This window comes from Nyctereutes procyonoides, unplaced genomic scaffold (genome assembly GCF_905146905.1).
Source record: "Nyctereutes procyonoides isolate TBG_1078 unplaced genomic scaffold, NYPRO_anot_genome, whole genome shotgun sequence".
Taxonomy (NCBI): domain Eukaryota; kingdom Metazoa; phylum Chordata; class Mammalia; order Carnivora; family Canidae; genus Nyctereutes; species Nyctereutes procyonoides.
Window position 1 is genome coordinate 20823806 of NW_026575048.1, and position 25704 is coordinate 20849509.

General features: G+C 44.5%; 1 protein-coding gene across 2 annotated transcripts in view; it reads left to right on the plus strand.

Annotated features, from left to right (window-relative positions):
- The first annotated feature begins 2729 nt into the window (after positions 1-2729).
- The window catches only part of MAPRE3 (microtubule associated protein RP/EB family member 3), a 54267-nt gene continuing 31292 nt past the window's right edge, over positions 2730-25704 (plus strand). For both annotated transcript variants that reach the window (XM_055326912.1, XM_055326913.1), the window contains exon 1: positions 2730-2882. The gene's annotated coding sequence lies outside the window, so the exon portion shown is untranslated. The remainder of the gene's footprint in view (positions 2883-25704) is intronic.

A 25704-nucleotide genomic window follows, 5' to 3' on the forward strand; every position in this document is an offset into this window, starting at 1 on the left:
CAAAAGTGATATCTGAGACTAGGTTATAAAAAGGGATGCATTGTTTCTCTTATTCACTATCATATTCATCCTTGAAAACTTTACCGTATAAGGAGTCCAACTGCCCTGAAGCCACCATGTAGTGAGAAGGCTAGCTCTGAGACAACAGGAACAAAGAGGGTTGTCTAGCCGGCCTCCTGCTGTTTAAGCTCCTGCCACCATCTGACTGCACTCGCAGGAGATACCCTCAGCCAGAACCACTCAGCTGAGCTCTTTTAGAATCTCCATCCTACAGAAACAGAGATGATGAAATGGTTATCATTTTAAACCACTAAGTTGGAGTGATTTGTTCTGTAGCAATAGATAACTGGCATATAGTAAAGTGTTAACGTGGAGAATCTGGGTGAAGGGCATGCAGGAACTCTTTGTACAGTGATCCTCTACCCCATGTGTGGCAAGCAGGTGGGGCTCCAAGGACATAATCTCTTCTCAGGATTACTCAGAGCAGTCTACATCACCCAGGTCTACACCTACAACCATGCATCTGAGCTGGAACTTCAGAATGGGGAAGCAAAATAAACTGAACCTGAAATTTTCCCCTTATCTTTATAGCATGCAGACACCCGGCAGATACAGTTAGAAACCACTCCCATTCTCCAACTCTGTGGCTAGAAAAAGTATAGCCTGGGTTTTCACTCTCCTAACTCCTTGATTTATCCTGGGAATTATTCTCTACAATGAGCCCTCTCCTTTCTGAGAGTTACCTTGGATAAGAGGAGAAGGTCTTGACTCAGCACCTGCTGTGTCCCTCTCTTTTCTTATTCTATTTGTGATGGGCTGCCTTCTCCTTCTCCCCCAAGAAAATGGGCTCAGTTGGAGTCCTCTGACACTAATAGTCTTGGGATGGAATCTCTTGGAGCTAAACAGGGAGACTAGGAAAAGAATGAATTCTTACTTCTGAGTCATTCAAAGAGAATGCAGCATCTCTAGTATGTCAACAAGCCCAGCAGAATCCAGTGATGTTCACCTAGAGGGCTCAGTCCAAGCTGGGTCAGCAGATGATAGAGTGGTAAGGTGTGAAGAGCTTGCACTGATTATGGAGAGTGACAGGTCAGTACGCAGTGAGGAAATTTACTCTAGTAGGTACATCTGGGATAGTGTAGAAGAGAGACTAGATATAGTCAAGGATTCAGGAAATACAGAATGCCAGAGTCTCAGATAATAAATGACTAGAATTTTGGCATTAGGATGGAGAGCTAAGGGAGTGATAAAGTTATAATCATAGCAGTAGTATTAAAGATTAAATATGTGCAAAGATCATAGAGAAAATGCTGATTGGGACTCTGAGGCAGCTAGGTCAGAGAAAGTGAGAAAGAATAAAATCATTTTTTTTCTATTTACCTTTTTACCTTTTGACCCCCTTCACCCATTTCTTTGGAGTCAAAGAAAGTCTTGAAGAATCTTTGAAGAAAATCCTTGCCTTACTTGATTACAGCAACACTTACTGGAACTCTACTATGTGTCACATTCTGTACTAGATGCTGAGGGGAGCTGATGAATAAGAGAATTCCTGTCCATAAGGGGCACACACAGCCTGATTGGAGAGACCCACATGTAAGTCAAAGACAATACTTTAGGATGTGTGTAATAAAAGAGGTATGTTCAAGGTGGGTACAGAGGTGACCTCAGACATCTGTAGGAGTGAGGGCTGAGGGAGGGAGAGCCGTAAATCATCTGCGGGAAGGGAACCAAGCTGATGAAATCACAAAGAGGGTGATGGTAGTGGAGCCCTGGGTAGAGCACTAAAGGACAAAGACAGCACGTGTGGACAGGGAGAAGAGGGATCTAGAAGAACTGGGGAGATCCACTGGACAGGGAGAAGAGGGATCTAGAAGAACTGGGGAGATCCACTGGACAGGGAGAAGAGGGATCTAGAAGAACTGGGGAGAGCCATAAAAGCAGACTTGCCGTAGGGAATTTGGAAACACCAGTGAACAATATCGAAGAAGGACTAGTTATGAGGAAGTAGAATCTCAACCGACTAATGGGCAAGATGAAGAAACAAGAATTGCTTACAAATACACTGGCAGAGAGACAAAAGGGTTGATAAAAAAAAAACCTCAAGTGATATGTATATAGACGATTTTGTCAGCTCGATTTAGGGGTAAAGGTATAGACCTTCTGGTAGGAGACGAAAAGCTATGTTTAACACAGGTAGGGAAAAAATAGAAGCTGGAAATAGGAAGAACCGGCTGTGATTAAAAACCATAAACCGCGAGGAGATGTTCAGCCTTAGTTGTCTCGGGTTGCCGAAAAAGAAGAAATAAGCTCCAGTTTTTCCTTTGCGGTAGCCGCGAGGCAGATAGGAATCCGTCATCTGGCTACTACGGAATCAGGTGTAAATGGTTGTTCCTTCTGAGCAATCCTATTAGACGCGGTGGAGGAATTGTTACCATGTTGCTAAGGGGAGAGGAAGGGGCTGTTCCCGGTTGCCATGGTGACAAGGCGAGAGCGTTCCCTCGATACCACCATAAATTTATGAGGCGGTCTCGTCTCCTTGTTGCTATGGCAACGCAGAGGGACTGTTCTCGTCGCCCCCCGCGCCCCCCTCCCCCGCCGCCGTCGCTAAGACAAGGTGGAGGTCGGGGCTGTCCTTCCCTCGCCGCCCGGTTGCCTTGGAGACGGCGGGTGCCCTGGCCCCGCCCCACTCGGACTGACAGCGCTGGCCGCATCGCGCCTGCGCAGTGCTCTCTTCCCCCGCAGTCCCTGTGCGTTGAAGCCGGAGACCGCGGCGGCCTCGGCTAGGACCCTTCGCCCCGGAGTCGCCGGCCGCAGCCGCAGCCGCAGCGCCCCCGCCGCCTGTCGCCCGCCCCGCCGCCTCCACCGGAGCAGCCTCGCGCACTGTGAGTCCAGGCCGAGGCGACCGACGCCGTGGGGCTGAGTCAGCGGGAGGCCCGGGCCCGGGCTGGGGGGAGGGGAACCGGGCTGCCCCCCTCGCCTCCCCACCCGCGCCGCCGCCCCCCAACCTCGCCTCACCGCCGCCGCCTCTCCCGCTCCATCGCTGTCTCCTGGGGTCCCCGCGGCGGCCGGCAGGCCTTCGAGCCACTCCCCCTCCCTGCCCTCCCTCCGGACCCACCTCGGGGGCTCCTTCCCCACTAGATGTGGCGCCGCCGCACCTCCACCCCGGGCCGATCCCCCCGCATCGCCCCAAGCTGCCTCCGGGCCGCCCTCGTCGCTTCTCCGCACTCCTCCCGGGCCTGACACCTCCGGCGTCTCTGGTTTTCCCCAGTGATATGCCAGAAAAGGAGTGACAAGGGAGAGGGCGAGGGCAGACTTGGGGGAGGGGGGCATTCGGCCTGCCCAAACCTCGGGGCCTCAGGTTCCTTACCCACATGCTTCTGCCCTGGCTGGTGTGAGGAAGCAGGTCTGGACAGTTCTGACTGGCTGCTAAGAGCTTGTGGGGCTTTCAGGATAGATTTTGCTGAGAAGGACTCAGCCGCATGATGATCAGCTACTGTTTAGTGAACAACCGCTAGTGAGTGCACGGTGGCCTTCCAGTGGGCTGGGCTATTGCCTTGGCTGGTGCCAGGAGAGGGACTAGAGGTAGTGGAGGGCGGGGGGGAGCTGAAGTTACTGTGCTTCCGGTGTGTTGTTGTGAATAAGCATCTTGCAGAACTCTGCAAGTGTGCCTTTTATTTTTATTTTTTTGCGGTACAACCCCGGTATAATGTGAGACCTGATATCATTCATAGCAAGTGCTTACACTGTTTCTGTGTTGAGGGGTTGTGGCCAGGACTTAATCTCTGGTACCTGTAAATTCCATGTAGTAACCAACTGGTGACAGTGAGATTTAACAGAACATGTGCAGTGTAGAGAAGAAGAACCCAGGTTTCTCCCTGGTATAGGTCTGCGGCCTATACCCTCAGCCTCCTGCAGCTGTGAGTCTTTGTGGTGGCTGTCAACTGATAGGGGTTCTAGCATATTTGGACAAGTCCCTGGGTTATGTTTACTACCAATCCACCTGCCCACCCTGCATTCTCTTATCTTGGAGGATCCCAGATTGTTTTCATTTTCCAGCAGACATTAAGCTGAAGTCAGAGTTGGTGCCTGCAGCCAGAAGCTCTCTTAATAAACGTGCCTCAACTTGAGGACTCCTAACTACTATCCATGTACCTCACTGCCAACTTCCTTTGATTCTTTTTTTTTTCTCTTGGCTTCCAGATTCCAGTGTACTGTTAGCAAATATGTGTAAATATCAGCCAGTTAAACCCTACAAAAGGCTTTGTATTTTTTTTACTCCAGGCTGCCAAAGGAGTAGATAGTTTGCTTCTAAAAATCATGATGAAGGATCCACTAAATTTGCAGTTTGGGGGATTGCAAACAGTGAGGAATAATGATTTTGCTCCTTGACTTTGCTCAATCATGGCCTATTGGCAGCCTTCTCAGAGCCACTCCCCACCCCCATGCCCATCAGATTAGTTTACAGTAGCAAAGACGGCTGTTGCCCTAGTTTTAAACATAGAGATGAAGTACAGGAGAACTACAGCCCCCATGCAGCAATGCAGTTTCTTCTGTTTCAAATGCCAGTCTGGGGTTTGGCGGGATGCACCTGCCTGTGGGACGATGGGAGCTGTGGGGCCTTACAGTTACATTCCTTCTGTGTGGTCCTCTGTGTTGCATAGCTCACCGAAATACCCGGGCAGGGCAGGAGCAGACAGCTGTGCCGGAGAGCTGCTCCTCCTGGGTTGAGTGTATTTTGGGAATCAGCAATATTACTGGGGTGGAGGGTTGTGAATTAAGAAGCAAGAAAATGTGTCAAGGCTAGATAGATGAAGAGGGTGTGAGTAAAATGTTCCCTTTCTAGTTTGCTCTGGGACGGAACATTTTCAGAGCATCACAGTGATTTTTATATGGGTTAATTTGCCTTTGAAATCTATACCAGTGTTTTATGAGGTAATGATGGAATGCTTTTTAAATGGCTACTGTTGGGAAACACACTAATACCTGTGTCTTGCACATTGCCTATACAGTTGTTACTGAATATAATTGTTAAGAACAGAGAGAGGGACGATTTGAATGAAGTTAGACCTAAATCTATGTAATCTATGTTGTGGTTTTGTAGCATTATATTCCATTTATTCTAAGACACACCAGCAATTTAGCAACAGTTTTTAGTAAAATAATTTAACACCAAGTCAAAATATATATGTTGATTCTAAGGCACATCCTAATCTCAGGAACAGTAAAATAGCCAAGAAGTGGCAAGACTTGAAGGAGGGATTTGTGTGTTTTAGAACTGAGAAAGGGAAGAAAAAAAAAAACTGAGAAAGGGTGATATATATGATATTTCTGGGTGTGTGATAATGTCATCACTGACTTACCTTCCTGAGAGTGCATGCATAGTGAGGACAGATTTCTTCCAAGTCCTCCCCCCAAGCCAGCCCACTTTATGGGGTTATGTGTATAAGATGATCAACTGCCATTAGGCACAGTAGTTGGGTATTGAACAGAGGAAAGTTCCTATGTGGGAATCCAACCCAAGACCTTATTATAGTACCTTCCAGAAGCTGAGCCAACTAGCTGGCAGCAAATGACTTACGAACTATACGTGAATTTGGCTGAGTAACATCTTTCAGGAGCTAAACAGAAAAATACTATTTTTTCAAGCAGAATGCATCTTCCCTGATTTGTTTACAGACATATTTGTAAAGATCCTAAAGCACATGCCCAGCCCCAACTTCTACGATGTTAGTTGAGGGAGCTTCAGATGATATAGCTCAATATTCTCATTTTCAGATTTTAGCATGAGACACCAAGAGTTAAGTGATTTGCCTAAAACTAATGTAGAAAGTATGTGAAAACTACGTAAACTATGTACACCATACAAATGAATGTTGGTGGTTATTAGTGGCTGAGTCAGGATTAGAACCCAAATTTTTAGACTAGAGCTAGTCTACGGTACTACATTGTCCCATCCCTCATGTTTCATATTCCAGAGGGTTTTAATAAAAATAATTTAGTAGTCTGTAATTAGTCCTGTAGACAAGGATTTGTTTCATGTTGGAGATTTTGCAGAGCTAGGTCAAATCCAGTGTCACACTGTCTAATTAAATATTTATTCATGGGATCCCTGGGTGGCGCAGCGGTTTAGCGCCTGCCTTTGGCCCAGGGCGCGATCCTGGAGACCCGGGATCGAATCCCACGTCAGGCTCCCAGGGCATGGAGCCTGCTTCTTCCTCTGCCTATGTCTCTGCCTCTCTCTCTCTCTGTGACTATCATAAATAAATAAAAAAAAAAAATTAAAAAAAAATAAAAAAAAATAAATATTTATTCTTGCTACCTTAAAAATAATAATTTTGCCTCACACACTCTCTGAATTGAGGAAGGTTTTCCTTTCAAAACTTTGCATCATCTGATATAAAGCAAATGTGAAGGTGGGTGCCTGTCGTCCTCTCAATTTTTGGCATCTGTGAGGCTGCTGCCTCCTGGGAGGCAGGGGACAGAGAACTGAGAGGGGCCAAGAGGAGCAATAAACTGGATTATCAGGATCCCTGGGTGGCGCAGCGGTTTGGCGCCTGCCTTTGGCCCAGGGCGCGATCCTGGAGATCCGGGATCGAATCCCACATCGGGCTCCCGGTGCATGGAGCCTGCTTCTCCCTCTGCCTGTGTCTCTGCCTCTCTCTCTCTCTCTCTCTCTCTCTCTCTCTCTCTCTCTCTATCATAAATAAATAAAAATTAAAAAAAAATAAAATAAACTGGATTATCTTCCAGCTCCCAGACTGGAACCTTCTGTAGTTCCCGGAAGCCCCAGGGAGATTTCTGATCCCTCTCCTGGAGAAAGTGAGACAGTCTGGCCTCTGGAAGCAGACAGACCTGAGTTCAAATGCTGGTCCTATCACCTCCTGGCCATGTGGCCTCAGTGGGGGTGGGATGGGGGGTGGGGCTGTGGAACCTCTGCATGTCAGTTGCTTCCCCACAAGCCTGGGATGATAACCATCTCTTTTGCAGGGTGATCATGAGGGTTAAATGAAAGAAAGTATATAGTGTGCCTGCTTAATAAGACATAGCAATCACTATTTTTATTGCTAGGGTATAACATTAAAAAAATGGCACACTTTTTTTTCATGACTGAAGTCCATCTTCAACCCTCAATTCAAGTAGCCCTCATCTCCCAGCAGCACTTATATCATGTTTGACATGCACAGAGAGAAGAGTTGTCCCATGAAGACCTGGTACTTGCAGTGTTATTCCAACTGCCTAAATAGGACTATATGAAATGCCCCTTTGTGTCCCTGTATTCAGCTGACCTGGTTATCTGAAAGACTAGCAGGGCAGGAGCACTTGCCTAGGAAAGCACAGACTTGGTGTGTTTGTATGTGTCATGGGGGCAGTCAGTCCTCCATTTGGGGAGGCCAGTCTGGAAAGCGAGTTTAATTTGAAATGAAAAAGCTTCTGAGCTGTTCCTTGTGACTAAAGCTCCTATGGCTTTTACTCACTTTCTTTACTGTTAGAGGTGTAGCTCTTATCTGTGACCTTGCTTGCATCAGTTTCTGCCTTTGTCCAGGAGATCTGGAGGACCAGGGAAAGGAGCTATCCATCTTAGGAAAGAAATCTCCTTAAAAAAAAAAAAAAAAAAAAAAAAGGAAATAAAAAAAAGAAACCTCCTTTCTAGTGAGGAGAGGTAAAGGGAGATCATTTTGGATGGCAGCATTTCCAGGTGGGGTCAAGGCAGAGACTACCAAGTAATCCAGGAGCCAGGGCAAGCTGTTCAGATAGAACACAAATGAACTTAAATTCCTATAAATTTCATTTGGGAATAAAATACCCAGATACAGGCATCTAAAACCTGAAAAGATAAACACAGTAGGTTTTACTTTTTGGGAGTAGAATCTAGGTGTGGAGGAGGGAAAGGGAGACTCAAAGGGGAAATTTTACTTTATATGCTTCTGAATGTGAATTGTTATAAGAAGCATGTATGTTTTTGTCATTTTACATAGACCAGTAGAGTTAGCGGTGGCTGTTTTTCAGTGAGTACGTTTTGATAAAAGAAGCCATTGCTTTTACTTAGAGCCTTCAGTGCACAGGACAAATAGGGTTAGACGCCTTTGCTCCAGCAGGCTAACCCCATTCACACCAAGCCAGCCTCATAAGCAAGGGCACAAAACTCCAAAGTGACTGCTTCCCTGGCAGCCCAGGATTGCCTCATTGACCTGCTACCTCCCCACTTCTTCCTCCTGTTTTCCTTCCCTTCTTAAGAACAGTCCCCTCCTCTTGCCTGATTGAAGTCATCATTACTATTCCAATATGCTAATTGCATTTTCAACTGTGGATAAAATGCCATCTGAATAGATGACCTTTATGAAAAACCCACACCCCTTACTTTACAGCAAGAAGGCTTAACGTTTAAAGGACCCCCAGCTTAAGTGCTGACACACTCTGTAGCACCAGCTGTGTTCTAGATCAACCTGGCCGATAGAGTACATCTTTCACACAGCGATTTATTAACTGCTTCTCCTAGAAGTTTCTGATAAACTCTGACAAAATAATTACATATTATTGAGCTTTAATCTCATGAGTTGGTCAGTTGTGTTTCCTAGCCTGATGTCCTATTTATTATAGAAAGAAGACACACCTAGCATTTGGACACGTGCTTCGGCTTGTTTAACCAGGAGTGAGGATTATGCTGAGTAATCCACATTCCATCACCTAAACTTCCCTTTGGCCAAGAGTACAAATTTGTGACAGTTGGCCAAGGTTGGCGAGGAATCCTGTTGCCAAGAATGGTTTTTCCTCTGTGTTGAGTTGACCAGCCAACACTGGCCTAAGCCCTATATCCTTCTCACTAGCATTGTGGCCTCCCAGCTTTATTAAACAGTCATGATGGAACACTAGCATTTGAGCTCTGGATGCTTCATTTGCCTGAAGTAAATAGGACTTGACCTTGACCTAACTAAGATGTTTCAATTCCAAGTAAAATTATTTTCTTTTCCTGAAACTATTTCCTATATATGGGAAATACATACCACTATGTGTTATGTTTAAAATAACTGAGCAAGAAGCATTGCTTCAAAGCTAACCAGTAATTTTGACAATGTATGTCAGAAGCCTTAAAAGGACACATATCCTTAGATCAGAAATTGTCATTCTAAGAATATTTAGAAAATCAAGAGTATATATAAAAATACTATACAGGGATTTTTATTGATATAAGATTATTAATAATATCAAACAGTTAAAACAACCAAAGGATCAACAATTAGGGTTTGGTCAGGTTTACCCAGATAAAGTACTGCACCTGTGTGTGCACACACATACACAGACTATATGTACATTAAAAATCTGCTAGAAGACTATTTGTTGATACTAGAAACTTTTCATATAATGAGTGAAAAAATGATGCAAAGTAGTATGTCAAGAATTATACCATTTTTTATAAAGAAAAATGTGGGAAAAGTACCAGAAGAGCATATGCCAAACCATAAGTGATCATCTTGAAGTAATGGGATTATAAATGAATGGGGTTTTTTGGTAGTGCTCTTCACTATTTTCCCAATTTTTCTGTGTTAAGCAATTATAACTTTTATTATAAAACTTTTTAAAAAGATTTTTATTTATTTGTTTGAGAGAGAGAGAGCGTGCGCGCAAGGGGGCAGGTGTAGGGGGAGGGACAGAGGATGAGGGAGAAAAAGGAAACCTGAGGGGGCTTGATGAGCCAAAGGCAGATGCTTAACTGACTGAACCACCCAGGAGCCCCTATTATAAAACTTTTAAACCAGTGGTTTATGGATTCCAGGTAGTAGAGTGAGTTATCTCTAAGGAAAATCACAGAATATTTAATTTATTTATTATTATTTTTCACTGTTGTCATGATTAGCAAAAAGCACTTCTTGAAGTTGTTTCTTTAGATACTACTTTATCTCTTCTTTGGCAGAGAACATGCCTGGAGTATTATTGTGTAGGTGTGTAACTTTAAAACATGGCCTAGAAATGCCCAAATCCATCATCTAGAGAAGTAATCTCTCTTGACTCAAATGAGATGTAAAAAAAAATTATGAAAAGAAAGTATCTTAAGATAGTCTTCTTTCCCTCTTACATTTTGCTGTTTAAATTTATCAGAAGTTTTCAGTAAAACCCTGTATAGCAGGGTTTACTGTTTTGAGTGGGCTTTCTTCCCCTGTGTCTATACAGACTTTCTGGATTCCCAGTTCCCCCGTGTCTTGGGGATCTTATGTGAGGCTTGCTCTCATGTTTTGGTGGTTGTATACCTATATGAAGACTGTGCTCAAGCCTGCTATAGGCTCCTTGCTCTCTTTGCCTTGGCCGTATTCTGTTTAACCGTCAGCTCAGAGGTCCTTTTTCTTCCAAGGACAGAGAAGGTTGGGTGCCTGCTGGTAGCCACCTGATGGGCAGAAGCCCTCTGCAGGGACAAACTGGCAGGGCCCTCTTTGCTACACCAGGTTCACAGAAATGGCTGTGAAGGGAGAGGTGGCCCAGCAGCTGTCCTCTCACTTCATCTTTCCCATCCACACACCCATCATATTGTACACTGCCTCCATGGCCCAGCCCAGAGGACCGCGATTCCTGCCCTCCACCAGTGGTGGTGTCTGCTCAAGTCAGAGCACTGGGGATCCAGTTTTTTTTTTTTTTTTTTTTTTTTTTTTAATTTATGATAGTCACACAGAATGAGAGAGAGAGGCAGAGACACAGGCAGAGGGAGAAGCAGGCTCCATGCACCGGGAGCCCGACGTGGGATTCGATCCCGGGTCTCCAGGATCGCGCCCTGGGCCAAAGGCAGGCGCCAAACCGCTGCGCCACCCAGGGATCCCGGATCCAGGTTTTAGAGTTGGGGGCCACGTGGCCTGTCACACCACTCAGCCTGGGCTGCCAGCAATGTTTGCTGAGCAGAATCTGCCTCTTCAGATGATTCCGACTACCCAAACACTTGTCCCAGATGGAGACAAGTGGAAGCCTTCCTAGCCACCTGGGATTATTAGTGAGCAACTCTTTGGGTATGTATGGCTAGCTGAAGACGCTCCCCACTTGGTGAGAGTGATTGTCAGAGAGGCATTCATCACGCCTTGAGGGTGTGGTTGTCCTGGTCACCTTGTCATTTAAATGGGATTTCCTGATTGGTAGGAAATGAAATCTTAGCTGCTCTGAGTCAGCAAGATCATAGTTGAACTAACATGTGGTGTGCCATGTCAAAGGGGCAGGCCTTGGACCACTGGATGAAATTAAATATCTCCTCCCATGTGAGGAGTGTTTCACTGAAGGCTTATCTCCCCTGGTGTAATAAGCGCTGTGTAGCCAGACTTTTCTGCAGCTCCAGACTCTTGGCAGACAGCCGCCACCCCCACCCCCTTCCCTGCGGATTATTGCCACTTATCAGGGACTCTGATTTAGTCTCTGATTTGTTCTGATTTTAGATGGGTAGGGTTCACAGCTGAAAGCTCTCAGTTTGGGCATCCTATTAACACCTTTAAGTGACAGGACCACTGCTAAGTACAGAGATGTGTTATGCTGGCCCCAAAATAGCAAGGTGCAGTGTTTTGAGACTTGATAAGACTTGTATTCCCCAGAAAGTACAGTTTCCAGGTTTATAGGTTATTCATATAAATTTATATGTTGTCTTCTCAAGGCTTTATTCTAAGTATTCTCTCAACAAATACTCCCCCAGGTCCTCTCTGTTTTGTATTCTTAGTCACTATGGGATTTAAAAGAAATGAGATTTAACCCCTGTCTCCACGAGGAGATCGTAGTCTGGTTTGGAAGATAAGATGCATGTGTGGAATGACTGGTATATTTGACAACATCAGATGTCAGCAACATATCTGTGGTGCCTTGTTGTTGTACAATGTGGTCTTTGTCCTTAAGGAACTTGGCTAATATTCTGCTGAGAGGTGGACAAAAATGATACAAGTCACTACAATACAAGGAGATGGGAACTCCCTCAGTGATGGGAAGGGCTGCTTTGGCAACCCAGAAGGAAGAGTGACCCTGGGCCTGTGAGAACTGGGAGGGCTTCAGAGAGGGAGATGCACTGGGGCTGGCTGAGTAGGCAGATGCAGGACCTGTTCACCAGAGGACAGATGAGTAAGACAGTTCAGATAAAAGAAATGAAAGAACAGTGCATTGTGTGTCATTAGTGCTATAGAGGTTAACTAAATTCAACAAGGATTCTGAGAGGAAAATAATCATTTTGAACTGGGGTAGTTATAAAAGACTCTGTAAAGGAAGCAGAGTCTGAGCCTGCCCTGAAGGTAAGCAGGCTTTCAGGAATCAGGACAGCAGAGAGGACTTTCCAAGAGGCAAGGCGTCTGCCAAGGAATGACCAGGAGTGAGTGTGATGGGGACCATAAGCAGGTCACCCTTACCATATTTAGGGTGTGGCAGTTTGGGACAATATTGGTGACATTAGTCAGAAGTTAGGAAGTTGAAGAGACAGTTTGGAGAGAAGCTTCATTTCAGACGTGGAGAACTAGAGGTGACAACTGGAGGCCTCCCAAGTGGAGCTATTACATAGAACCAGAAGCCAAGGGTGAGGCTGGGATGGAACTATAGATGTGAGAGTCAGTGATACAGGAGGGATGGCTTCCCTGAAAGGGGCTCTCTCCAGAGGTCTGGGGTACAGAGCACGAAGACCAGTGCTCCAGATAATAGGCTTCAAGAATTGTCCACAATTAGGAGGAAGGCAAAGAGATGTGGGGAAGTTATGATGGTTCAGCAGCAAGGGAAGAGAAAAGAGAAGATGATGTCAAGAAGAGAGCTTCAGTGCTGCTGGCTTACCTAGACTCAAGGATCTATCCAGAAAAAAAATCATGATGATTGCTGAGGGTGTCTAGTAAAACACTAGAGATGAAAGCCAGGTTGGGTAGTGTGAAAGAGGGAATTGAGTAAAGAAAAAACAGAGGCAATGGATGGTCACCGGAAAGCAGCAACAGGAAAATGGAGAAAAGTCATTACCAGAAGAAGCAGCAAGATCAATTTTTTTATTATTGTAATTCTATTCTTTATCAGCAATTGTATGTAAAAATTTAATGAGTGTGTGCTTTTCGTTTATATAATTTTTATGTATTAAAATGTGCTTCATTTGCAGATTTCTCTGTTTCAGCATAATCCATGTATTTGTCACTTCAAATATACCATTTCAGTACACACTTATCTTGATGAGCACTGAGTAATTACATGGAATTGTTGAATCACTATATTGTACACCTGAAACTAATATAACACTTTATGTTAACTACACTGGAATTAAAGTTAAAAAAATAAATAATATAATTAAAATTAAAAAAACAAATATCCCATTCCTTCTGTGGTGTTCCATTATATTGATAGCAAAATATGCTAAACCACCAATCTATTATTGGGCAATTGGGGTATTTCCAACATTTTACAAATTGTAAGTATAAATATTTCTGCTCTGAACATCACTGTACAAGTCACTATTGTTCTTTTGTGGGTTATTTCTTCAGAGTATATCCCATAAAGTGGAATTACAGAGGCGAAGAGTACAAACAATGCTGGATTTTGTTTTGTTTTGTTTTGTTTTTCCCATTTGGCCCTTTCCCCCTCCCCTCTCCCTCTGGCAACCACCAGTTTGTTCTCTGTATTTGTAGGTCTTTTCTTGCAGGGTTTTTAAATTGAGATATAATTGACTCATAACATTCTATTGGTTTCCAGTGTACAACATAGTGATTTGATATTTGTATGTATTGTGAAACGATCGCCACAATAAGTCCAATTAACATCCATCACTACACATATAGTTACAAATTGTTTTTTGTTGTGATGAGAACTTTGAAGATTTGTTCTCTTAGCAACTTTCAAATATACAATGCAGTAGATGACAAAGTTACCACACTGTACATTATATCACCAGGACTGACTTCTTTTGTACTTTCTGACCTTCACTCATTTCTCCCACCCTCCATTCCCCATCTCTGGCACCCATCAATCTGTTCTCTGTATCCATGAATTTGGTGTTTTTAGATTCCACACAGAAGTCTTTGTCTTTCTCTGTCTGACATATTTCATTTGGCATAATGCCCTCAAGTTCCATCCATGTTGTTGCAAATGGCAGGATCTCCTTTTTTATGAATGAGTAATATTTGATTCTATATATTATCACATTTTCTTTATGCATTCATCCATCAGTGAATATTTAGGTTGCTTCTGTGTTGTTGCTTTTATACTAGTCTTATTATGCATTGTTCTTCATGGTGATCCAGCCAACTTACAATTAGAGTAAGAGTTTGCCATTGACTTAGAATGATTCCTGATAATAAGGAGATCTGAACATGTGTAATGGTAGAAGGGAGAAGGAATTATTTGAGGAAAATAATTAGGATGCAAGAGAGAAAGGGAGAAAACAGGAAGATCTTATGGACACCACAGTAGGGATCACTTTGCAGAGGAGGCAAGGGCTGCCTTTGAGACTGGTAGGAGGAGAGAGTATGGCTCTTTCTACTCATGACTTGCAGGGGGAAGCCCAGGGGAGGTGACTGGAGTTTCTTCTAAGAAAAGACTTTTTTCTCAGTGAAATGGAGCCAAGGCCACATGCTGAGGTAGGGGATAAGGTCTTGAAGGTCTGAATTAACTGCTGTAAAAAATGAGCCTGAGCATATGAGAGATGAATAAATGTCTTGTTCAGGGCCAAGGGCTGACTTGGACCCAGGGATTCCTAACAGGTGGAGTCTCTGAAGTCTCTGAGTCTCTAGCCTGGGGAAGCAGCAGAGTGGCAAGCAGCAAGGGCCGGGGGCATGTTCGGGAAGGTTTCTGAGGAGGCAGGATTTAAGATGGCATTGAAGCAGCTGGCCCTAAGGTCAGAGGCGGAGGGAAGTGCTACAAATCTAAGAGAAATGCTGGTTGTCAGCAGAAGGAGGAGCAGAGTAATTACAGGTTCAAGTGAGAACAGAGAGCAGGTTTAGAGTATGAGAGATAAGTAGTAAGGAGGTTATTGACAGAAGATTTTAGTTTTAAAATTTGGAAGAGAGGGATCCCTGGGTGGCGCAGCGGTTTGGCGCCTGCCTTTGGCCCAGGGCGCGATCCTGGAGACCCGGGATCGAATCCCACATCAGGCTCCCTGCATGGAGCCTGCTTCTCCCTCTGCCTGTGTCTCTGCCTCTCTCTCTCTCTCTCTCTCTCTATCATAAATAAATAAAAATTTAAAAAAATTAAAATTTGGAAGAGACTGCTTTTACTTTTAATTATTTACCTTTGTGTAATGTTTGCAGTGTTTTTGTGTGGGCATGTATTACTAGTAACGTTTCTGAAAATATTTATTTATTTGAAAGAGAGAGAGCAAGAGTGAACGGGGATGGGTCAGAGAGAGAGAGAGAGACTGTCCAGCAGACTCTGCACTGAGCAGGGAGCCTGATGCAGGTATCAGTCCCATGACCCTTTAATCATGACCTGAGCCAAAACCAAGAGTTGGACACTTTGCTGACTGAGCCACTCAATGGCTGCATCAGTAACTTTTTTTTTTTTTAACTAATTTAAAATCTCAGGAGTAGAGCTGTGCCTTCAGGGTATGGTTGGACTACTCTGAGATTGATGAAGGAGAAATGAAGATGGAGGAGGATCCCAGAGTCTGACTTGATAAGTGTTAAAACTGTGAGGTGTCTCTGCTTATCAGTCAGGAGCTCCTGTGGTCACAGCTCGTCACTACTGAATGGCACTCAGCCACCAGCATGTAAACACCAACATGTCAGTAGTGTTTCAGATCTGAGGACATCAACCTTCCCTAGGCCTGGCAGCATTTTCAGCGTGATGTTGTGTAGTTCTGGCTGTTTCCAACCCTCTGACCAGGTGCCCTACAGAGCCCTTCCTGTCTGGCCTCTGTCAGTGAGGGCCCTTCCTTTAGGCAGATCCAGCCCCTTGCCAGGAACACAGTTTTGTGAATGGTGTGGCTTTCATGTCATCTTCACAGACCCCCTCCCTGGTTGCTTTCTGCAGTATACAAACCATACATCTGTGTATAGCAGCCCTGTTTCTCTTCTTGCCTGTTTTGAAAAAGGCCCTTCTCTCCTGACCCCTCTTTTTCTCATATTCTCCTGGATTGTTCACTTTGACCCTGACCCTGACTGACACCCATAACTGCAGCCTGTATTTTACTTGCCGGATTCACATTACCTTCAGGCTGCACGACCTAGCCATTTACACAGCTCACTGCACACAGCAGTCACAGGGGCTGATGGCAGGGAACTGAGCAAGGAGGGAACACACGTGGAAAGTCAGGTGCTGGCATCAACCCAGGGAGGTGGAAAAGGGGGGGGGGGGCAGTGCTCTGTACTCTTTCCAGGGCCTTCAGCTAAGACTCAACTTTGCCTGGCCATTTTGTAAATGCCGTTTTGTTAAAGCCAGGACCGAGCAGGAGTATGGCTCCCTGCCAGTCCCCACCAGAAAGGGACCAACAGCTTGCCGTGCAGGCCTCAAGCCAGGTGGGGTAGGAACGAGCGTGCATGTAGAATTTAATGGGCTCTTTGTAAACACAGCCTCCTGCCGACCCTCTTTTCTCTTTTCTCCTAGGCAGCCTAGTTGAGAATAATTAGTCCTTGGCCTATAATTATTAAATGAAAAGGTAGAGGACTACTGATCAGCTGCAGTACATGAGAGAGCCTTGAACCTAGAGTTAGGACACCTGGGGTTAGAGTTATGTGACCTTGAGCAAATCACATTTCTCCTGATCTCATTTCCTTTTCTGTAAAATGAGGGGTCTTTGCATATGCTGTTCCCTCTCCCCTGGAACATTCTTTCCTGGCCTTTTTGGGCTAACTCTCCTTAATCTCACATGTCTGGGCCTAAGTGTCACTCCCTAAGGGAAGTGTTTTCCTGACCTCCACCCCAGCTCCACTACAAGCTGGGGCCCCCCTGCAGGCTTTTTCAAATTGTGGATCCCAAACTAATTGGTTGTGACATCAGTTTATTGGGTTGTAACCAGAATTTTGTAAATGAATAAGCCAGAAAATGTCAGACTGCATTGTTCATAGTAAGAGCAAGAATTGTTATTAACCATGTCTATATGCATATATATATTTCTTGGATTATAATATAAAATGTCTTTTTTTACTAAAACGTTGAAAGCCATTGCTTTCAAAGCTCTCTAGTCTTGTATTTTTCCTCTACAGCACTTAATGTGATTATAATTATAGAGCTATTTGTATGATTATTATATTACTGTTTGTTCATTTCACTCAACAACAAGTTCTATGAGTCAAGGACCAAGACTGACTTACTCATTCCCATCAGACCCAGAAATAGTTGAGACTCAACAAGTAATCACTGAAGAGTGGCTTTCTGAGGTGTGTTTTGTGGCCAGCAGTTCTTAGTTTTACATAGTCATTCCTAGGAGCGAGTAGACAGTGACCAGAATGATAAACTAACAAACCCTCGCATTCATCCCTAATGGACAAGAGGACCGGAAAGAGCAGGTTTCCGAGTGCTCCTCTCTAGGATGGGAGTGAACTGGAAACCAAGAAGGCTCAAACCAGCTCCTCTCAGAGGGAAATAAATAGCAGATACCACTACCATCACTCTCTTCAATATGACTTCACTTGGGCAGAGTTAACTTTCCAGTAAGGTAAAGACAGAGACATTTAGGGAGCAAAACCCACCACATAATTTGTGCTTACATAAAAAGAAAATTGACTGGTCTAGCACTTCCTCTCCCAAGGGTGCATTTCTGGCTCTCCTGGGTGTGGGGTGACCGGACCCTGACCTAGGAGTCCAGTAGGTTCCAAGGGTAGGCTTCAGAAATCCTTTTCTCCCTGCAGCACCTCTACCCTGCTCACCAACGCTTCCAGAGAACTGATCTACTTCCCAGGGCATCTTTCTGAAGCTAGCCAGTCTAACAGCAGGTAGACTGTGCTTTTCCTGATGCAACAGCCTCTGATTGTATCCCAAAGAGCTTCCAATGGCCAGGAAGCCTCCATTAGCAAGACCCAGCCAGGCACCGCTCTGCTCAGAGCTCTTCTGAGACATGCTAAAGGTCATAACTCAAGAGGACTTGTGACTCTTGAGGGTGCTAGGAACCCAGTGATAACACAGGCCCTGTGAGGAGTATTTAAGAGGCTCCAATTTGCCCCTTTATCTTTAAAGCTTATCATTGGAACTCAGATGGTCCTGCCATCATCTAGCTGTTTTGCGAAAATTATATTACTTGCTGCCTAGAACAGATGATCTCTTTTGGTTGAGGACTGGGGATAGGGGGTGGGGGCAAGGGAATAACTAGTTGTTTTAGAACTCCCAGAACTGTTAGCTGAAACATCTTAATGTAGACATTGCATTCAGCTTGATTTTCTGGAAGTGGCAGCCCCTTCTAACTGCCCCTCCAAAGAGGCTGCCTGTCAGCTTCTCTCAGAAGTTTTCCCAGGTATCTGAGCTACAGTTGGGTTGCTGAAGGCAGGAAGCCAGCTAAGAGAAACAACTGAGAAGCCTCTCACCCCCTGTCCCTTCCCCATAGGGATGCAGGGGCTTGGACAGGCATCTCTCTATGACTGCTGGCTCACCAGCTATTTCTCTGGAGGACGCTTTCAGGAATTTTAGATTGCTTGTCCCACTCTCACTCTCATAATCCATACATTCTCATTTGTATTTATGCATTAGCTTTTCCATTAATGAAAATAATTCTTGAAAATCACTATTAACTTGCCCTTATATTCAGAGAAACTTCTAAGAGTAATGTGTATTTAACTCATAATTTTAGTGTACAGTAGTCATCAAAAATGCCTTTTTTGAATGGCAAGTATAAGTCAAAATTGCCTTTAAAAGTATTTTAAAATTAAAGCATTATGGGGGCACCTGAGTAGCTCAGTTGGCTGAGCATCCAACTCTTAATCTTAGCTCAGGTCTTGATCTCAGGGTCGTGATTCAAGCCCCACATTGGGCTCATGCTGGGTGTGGAGCCTACTTTTTTTAAAAAAATTAAAGCATTACAGAAACACATTAAGAGAAAGTAGACATCTTCCATGACCTTGTCCCCAAAGAGAATCACTACCGCTGTCTTGTTGAATATTCCAACTTTTTTTCTACACACATATTATTTCTTCTTAAAAACATGGGATCTTGCTATTTTTCATATACCAGAAAATTGGAAAAAATAGGAAAGAGCAATTGAAACTGAAAGCCAGGGATCCCTGGGTGGCACAGCGGTTTGGCGCCTGCCTTTGGCCCAGGGCGCGATCCTGGAGACCCGGGATCGAATCCCACATTGGGCTCCCGGTGCATGGAGCCTGCTTCTCCCTCTGCCTGTGTCTCTTCCTCTCTCTCTCTCTCTCTCTCTCTCTCTCTGACTATCATAAATGAATAAATTAAAAAAAAAAGAAACTGAAAGCCATTTATAATTCTTCTACTCAGGGATCCCTGGGTGGCTCAGCAGTTTGGCGCCTACCTTCGGCCCAGGGTGTGATCCTGGAGACCCAGGATTGAGTCCCATGTCGGGCTCCCTGCATGGAGCCTGCTTCTCCCTCTGCCTGTGTCTCTGCCTCTCTCTATCTCTCTGTGTCTCATGAGTAAATAAATAAAATATTTTTTAAAATAATAATTCTTCCACTCAGATGGCAGTGGCATCACAGGGTGGCTTAGGCACTGCTGTTCTCCCAAAGCCACCCTGGGGAAACCTACAACTCCAATGTAAAGATGTACTGATTCTGCAAAGGCAGCTTTAAGACCCTCTTCTAGCTCTCCCTTCCCACCAGACCACCAGCCCTAAGCGACCCCCTACAGAAAACCTGGTGCTGTCACTAAAGTGACCGTATCATTGCCTTTTCTCCCAGTTTTTAACTAAATTATAATCCTGTCCATTTGCAGTTTTTCTAGCAGTAATTTTTAAATCCCAGTGCAGGACACACATGTAAAGCACTTCCCATTGCTTCAGATAGCATTACATTTGCTTTTGACCCTGTAACACTGTTTCTAAGACACTGACATAACATGTTGGGGAACTTTGTTTTGAACTCTCCCCTGGAAGACACCCTCACATGCTAGTAGGGAAGTGGAAACATAGGGGCAATGACTAGTTTTTTATCAAAATAAATCTCTGGCTTAGCTCAACTTGCTTACAGGTGTCTAAATGCCCCTATATCACTGGCTGAACTGCCTGTATTTGCTGAAACTTCTGGAAAGAAGTAGAAGAGACACATCTAGGTCCTGAATTCTTCCTTTCCCAGCCAGGATATCAGCTGCTTAGTATCATTTAGATTGATGTACTTCAGCCCTGAGACAGGTTGTTGAGACATGTGCCATTGAAACTCTTTTCCTCCCTTGGGGAAAGATCTTGGCCTTCCCCCAGTGAATCAGAATCCCACCTGTGCCATCCTTCCAGTTCATGACATGTTCTACAATATTCTCGTTCTTGATTCTCTTCTGTACATCTCATTTATCCATATACAAACACAGGCAAGGAGAGTTCTGACTGTGGGTCTGAGTGGTGAAGCCATTCTCATAGAAGGAACTTGGCAGAAGTAGATTCTGGAGGCCCACTCCACCACCTCAGGTTTGGCCAGGACCAGTGCCAAGACCACTGAGCAATCAACATAACCCAGAGAAACCTCCACCAGTGAGAGAGAAGAGGGACTCACAGCTTAGAATGCACGTGAGGGCAGATAGGATCAGCCTGTGGAACAAGTTCTTTTTTTTTTTTTATTTATGATAGTCACACACAGAGAGAGAGAGAGAGAGAGAGAGAGAGAGAGAGAGAGAGAGGCAGAGACACAGGCAGAGGGAGAAGCAGGCTCCATGCACCGGGAGCCCGACGTGGGATTCGATCACGGGTCTCCAGGATCGCGCCCTGGGCCAAAGGCAGGCGCCAAACCACTGCGCCACCCAGGGATCCCTGGAACAAGTTCTTAAGGCTGCTGCAACAAATTTCCATGAACTTAGTGGCTTAGAACAGCTCAAATGTGTTGTATAGTTCTGGAGGTCAGAAGTCCAAAATCAGTGTCAGTGGCATAGTGGGCTGAATGGTGGCTCCCAAAAAGTCCTACTCTCCAGAACCTGTGAATGTTACCTTATATGATAAAAGAATGAATATCACCTTCTATGACAGAAGGTGTGATTAAAGATCTTGAAAGGAGTACTTTATTCTGGATTATTTGGGTGGGCCCTAAATGCAATAACATGTCTCCTTATAAGAGGAAGGCAGAAGAAGTTTTGAGAGAGAAGAGGAGAAGATGGTGTGACTAGAGGCAGAGATTGGAATGATGTGGTCACAAGCCAAGGAATGCCTAGAGCCACCAGAAATTAGAAGAGGCAAAAACAAATTTCCCCCAAGAGCCTTTGGAGGGACTGCAGCATTACTGACACCTTGATTTTGGACTTCTGGCCTCCAGAACAGTGAGAAAATACATTTCTTTTGCTTTCAGCCACTCAGTTTCTGGTAATTTTTACAGAAGCTATAGGAAACTACTATGGTAGGCTAAAATCAAGGTGTGGGGCAGTCCAGGTGGCTCAGTGGTTTAGCGCCACCTTCAGCCCAGGGCGTGATCCTGGATCAAGTCCCACATCAGGCTCCCTGCATGGAGCCTGCTTCTCCCTCTGCCTGTGTCTCTGCCTCTCTCTCTCTGTCTCTGTCTCTCTCTCTGTCTCTCATGAATGAATAAAATCTTTTAAAAAATAAATAAAATCAAGGTGTGTTCTGTCTGGAGGCTCTAGGAGAAAATTTATTTCCTTGCCTTTTCCAGCTTCTAGAAGCTGCCTGCACATCTTGGCTTGTGGCCCTGTATCCCTCTGACCTCCACTGCCATCATCACATCTTCTCTCTACCCTTCCCACTCCCCTGTTATAAAGACCCTTTTTTATTTTATTAGGCCCACCTATAATCCAAAATAATCTCCCCATCACAAAACCCTTAACTTAATTACATCTGCAAAGCGCTTTTGCCACTTAAGGTAACCTCTTCCCAGGTTCTAGAGTTTAGGACATGGACATCTTTGAGGGCCTACCACAATCTACATAATCCTAAAGGGTGTGAATAGGAATGGTGGATCTATTCACCACATCCCCATGTGTTCAAATTGGATGAACTCATTCAAGTGAGAAAGTATCCAAGGAAAGCTTCTTTGAGCAGAGGTAAGAAATATGGAATGCATATTTCCATTATGCATTAATGCCCCCCCATAGGTTCTTCTAGGCAGAAATCGTAGAAGGGCTGAGGTCAACTGTAGGAAAAAGAAGGGGTATGGGGGATCCCTGGGTGGCTCAGCAGTTTGGTGCCTGCCTTTGGCCCAAGGCATGATCCTGGAGTCCCAGGATCGATTCCCACATCAGGCTCCCTGCATGGAGCCTGCTTCTCCCTCTGCCTGTGTCTCTGCCTCTCTGTGTGTCTCTCATGAATGAATAAATAAAATCTTTTTTTAAAAAAAGAAGGGGGTATGGATGTGAGCTAGGCAATATGAATTTCTCCCTTTAAGCTTTCAAGGTGATGATGTGTGTGTTGGGGAGTGGTCTTCTATAGCACCCACCTTTGGTGCTTAGCAGGCCGACTAAGCTGAATGGGCCTATAGGGCATTTCATGTAACCATCAGCTTGTGGAGACACAGCACCCTGAAAATGAGCCAAAGAATGAATCACAAGAAGTGTACATGGTACTTGGATTAGAAGTAATGGGGCAAGGTCATTGTAGTGGGAGAGTTACAGGGCATGTGAAAAATATATGGGTCTGTCATAAAAGATGGAAGCATTTCATGCAGGGTGTTGGTCAGAAGGGAGAGTGAGATGAAGAGTCACTGTTTGGAACATGTTTCCATCCACAGGCAAGAATTCAGGAGAGAACAGTTCAGCAGTTATTCTTGAAGGCCGATGGAGTGACTTGAGGCAGTTTGAATCTACATCAAGACCATCATGAGCAGAGCTGCATTCTGCTTCTGCCTCTCTCTAGCTCTGAGAAAGAATACTTTCTGCCTAAGAAGTAAATAAAACTTCCTACTTGGAAAGGATGAGAAGGCATTAATTATTAATGTTCATTTTAATATTTACAGATGAAAGGCATGCCAACTTCAAAGAAGTAGAGTCGGGACTGAGGAAGAGAATTAATTCTCAGCATTAAAATTATCTACTAGAAAACACTTGTGACTATTTTGAAAGTTTTTCATGATTGAACATAAAGTTGGAGAATTTTTAAAAAGATTTTATTTATTCATGAGAGACTCAGAGAGAGAGGCAGAGACACAGGCAGAGGGAGAAGCAGGCTCTCTACAGGGAGCCCAATGTGGGACTTGATCCCAAGACCCCGGGATCATGCCCTGAGCTGAAGGCAGACACTCAACCACTGAGCCACCCAGGCATCCCAAGTTAGAGAATCTTTTTTTAAATTTGACAACCAATTAAGAGACCAAGGGAGAGTCTCTTAAGACAGAAATGTTTGTGTTCCTAACCACTCAAACTCATTTCTAGGACAAGGCATTAGACAGAGGTGCCCTGCATACTTGCAAAACATGATGAGAAGTTATGGTAAATGCCTTGGAACCTTGCCAAATAATTAGTGGCTTAAGTCTGCTTCAGCTCCTCTTTTTATAACTCAGAGGTCTGAGACTCCAATTAATGAATTTCACTTTAGAAAACAGTAGCCTGTTGATTACTTGCTCTAGTTTAGAACATAAAGCTCAAGGCAGGGGACAAAAAGAGCCCATCATCCTGGAGCATCTCTCTGTAATCAACCCTACTCCCACCTTGTGGGCAGGTGGGCCAGCTGGAGGCTGGATTCTAATGACTGAGGCCATTGTTATGTGGTGTGTCTTTTGGCCCACTGGTCTGAGCAGCTACAGTGATGGGGCAGCAGTTTCTTTCATAGGACCTTTCAAGCATCCTGACTTGATGGAAAGGGAGGCTTCTCCTGGATGATTCTTTAATACAAGGACTTCCAGTGTCTCAGCATTCTGGGATGCTGTGAGGTAATATATGTCCCAGTCTCTAGCTCTTTCTAAAACTTTGTATATGTGATCTTCAAGAAAGGACATTGTGTACATTAAGCTTCTTTTTAAATGTTGGCAAAAGAAACCAATTAGCTAAGTGGGCATTAATAGCTGTGACCCTTCACTGAAATTTTTTTCAGCATCCATATAGAAGTCAGCATATTTACATTTGTTTCCAAAGTTGCTTCATTCCATCACACCATTCTAGAATCCAACCAGAAAAAAGACTGAAGCTTTTGGAGATGAGGGTAAACTGCAGTGTAAAAATTTATGCTTTCCCATGACTCAGCTTAATGCTGGTCAGGCCACTGATAGTTCACAGTGACAAAGCGGTGCTGCCTCAGAACTGGTAAATGAAAAAATCTTGCATGTGTTCTCTAGAGCAGAGTGGTCTCTAGTGTTGTCCTGCCACTGACCCATAGGAAAGCCTATGAAAAATGTAGGCTTCTGAGCCATAGCCCACACCTGTCTCTCTCAGGGGATGGACTCAAGAATTTGCATCAGTAATAGACCAGTCAGATGATTCCTCTGCACTGTAAAATTGTAAAGCAGAGAACCTCTGCTTTAGAGCACTGTAAAGCACGTAAGCAGAGAACCTCTGCTTTAGAGAGTTTTCCTTCTTGAGGCATGGGGGGTCAGTCTTGATTTTCAGGGCTACAAAGCCAAATGTGACCCTGGCACTCCTTAGCAGAATAACCCTACTCTTTTTTTTCCATCTCGTTGGACCTAGGGAAGAGTTGTGCTCTAGCTCAGCACCACCACATACGGTGAAGTCTCAGGTTTATTATTCATTCTTGCTGTGTGCCAGGCAGACAGCTTCACCTCTTTAACTTTTTTTTTATAAACAATTCTGTAATTACAGCATCCTTGTCTCCCAAACTGACACAGAAGTGAAGCCTTGAAATGCAACTATCTTTGTCTTTTGCATTGTTTGATGGCATTTGAAAGCTTTTCTTAACACCCTTAGAAGAAAAACCTATGTGGAATTTCTGATGACTGTTTTGCAGCACATCAAGAAACATCCACTAAGCTCAGGAGCCCCTGGGCAGCCCCTGCTTGGTTGTGGTCAAGGAGCTGGGCTATGAGCTGGGCACTGTGTAGGATGCTTTTCATACATCACCTAGATTAATGAGAAAAGTGATCCAGGGTCTGCATAATTCAATGGAAAAGGCAGTAATATCATGAACAGAATGAGAGGAGACAGGTTTGAATTCTGTTCTCAGCTTCAGTTTTGACTCAACATGGTAGGAGTACCCCCAGTGCCTCTGCTTATCCTACTATAAAATGAGGTTATTACCAGTTCCCATTGTCCAATCATGGAGTTAGCATTGGGAATACTTTGAACTCCCAAATGAAAGAAGATATAAAACTACAAAGTGAAGAGTTGGTGTAGGAGAAGATACTACAAGACTAAGAATGAGATGGCTAAGTGAAAGAACAATATAAGGATATCAGGATATCTACTCTGCTACTGTGGGGACTTTCTGGGCCTCCAGTTGTCTTCCTTGCCTTATGAGGGATGAGGTGAATACACACTCATAGAGGGAAAGGCAGTCTAGTGTAGTGGGTAAGAACAAAGACTTTGGGGATATCAACCTACTGAATCACAATCTCAAGGTAGGGGATGGAGCAGCGACAGTGTTAAGAAATTCCCGAGGCAATCCTGATGCACACCAAAGTCTGAGGGACAACATGTCCTCACCAGACCACTGGCGGTCTCCAGAGACTGTGTATTTCCAACTTCTCTTATATGCTCAGGCTGTCCAGACACCCTGAACCACTTTTTATCTATCACAAGCATTTTTTCTTGGCTTTG